Below are 1,028 nucleotides of genomic sequence, written 5' to 3' on the forward strand. Positions count from 1 at the left end.
ACCAGTCCCTCCCATCAAGCCTCTTAGATAGCCTCATCCACCAGAGGGAAGACAGCAGAAGCAAGAAGAACTACAATCTTGCAGCCTGTGGAAAAAAAAAACACACATTCACAGAAAGACAAGATGAAAAGGCAGAGGGCTATGTACCAGATGAAGGAACAAGATAAAACCCCAGAAAAACAACTAAATGAAGTGGAGATAGGCAACCTTCCACAAAAAGAATTCAGAATAATGATAGTGAAGATGATCCAGGACCTCGGAAAAAGAATGGAGGCAAAGGGCTTCCCTGGTGGCGCAGCGGTTGAGAGCCCATCAATAGCAGAATAACTGAGGCAAAAGAACGGATAAGTGACCTGGAATACAGAACGGTGGAATTCACTGCTGCAGAACAGACAGAGCCCGCCTGCCGGTGCAGAGGACACGGGCTCGTGCCCCGGTCCGGGGGGATCCCACATGCCATGGAGCAGCTAGGCCCGTGAGCCATGGCCGATGGGCCTGCACGTCTGGACCCTGTGCTCTGCGGCGGGAGAAGCTGCAGCGGTGAGAGGCCCGCGTACCACCAAAAAAGAAAAAAAAAAAAAAAAAATGGAGAAAATATTTGAAGAGATTATAGTCGAAAACTTCCCTAACATGGGAAAGGAAATAGCCACCCAAGTCCAGGAAGTGCAGCAAGTCCCATACAGGATAAACCCAAGGAGAAACACGCCCAGACACATAGTAATCAAATTGGAAAAAATTAAAGACAAAAATTATTGAAAGCAGCAAAGGAAAAATGAAAAATAATATACAAGGGAACTCCCATAAGGTTAACAGCTGATTTCTCAGCAGAAACTCTACAAGCCAGAAGGGAGTGGCATGATATACTTAAAGTGATGAAAGGGAAGAACCTACAACCAAGATTACTCTACCCAGCAAGGATCTCATTCAGATTTGATGAAGAAATCAAAAGCTTTACAGACAAGCAAAAGCTAAGAGAATTCAGCACCACCAAACCAGCTCTACAACAAATGCTAAAGGAACTTCTCTAA

General features: G+C 45.2%; 1 protein-coding gene across 3 annotated transcripts in view; it reads right to left on the minus strand.

Annotated features, from left to right (window-relative positions):
* The window catches only part of ZNF133 (zinc finger protein 133), a 35,751-nt gene that overhangs the window by 3,700 nt on the left and 31,023 nt on the right, over positions 1-1,028 (minus strand). The gene's annotated exons all lie outside the window — the stretch shown is intronic.

Source organism: Physeter macrocephalus, chromosome 14 (assembly GCF_002837175.3).
Source record: "Physeter macrocephalus isolate SW-GA chromosome 14, ASM283717v5, whole genome shotgun sequence".
Taxonomy (NCBI): Eukaryota; Metazoa; Chordata; class Mammalia; order Artiodactyla; family Physeteridae; genus Physeter; species Physeter macrocephalus.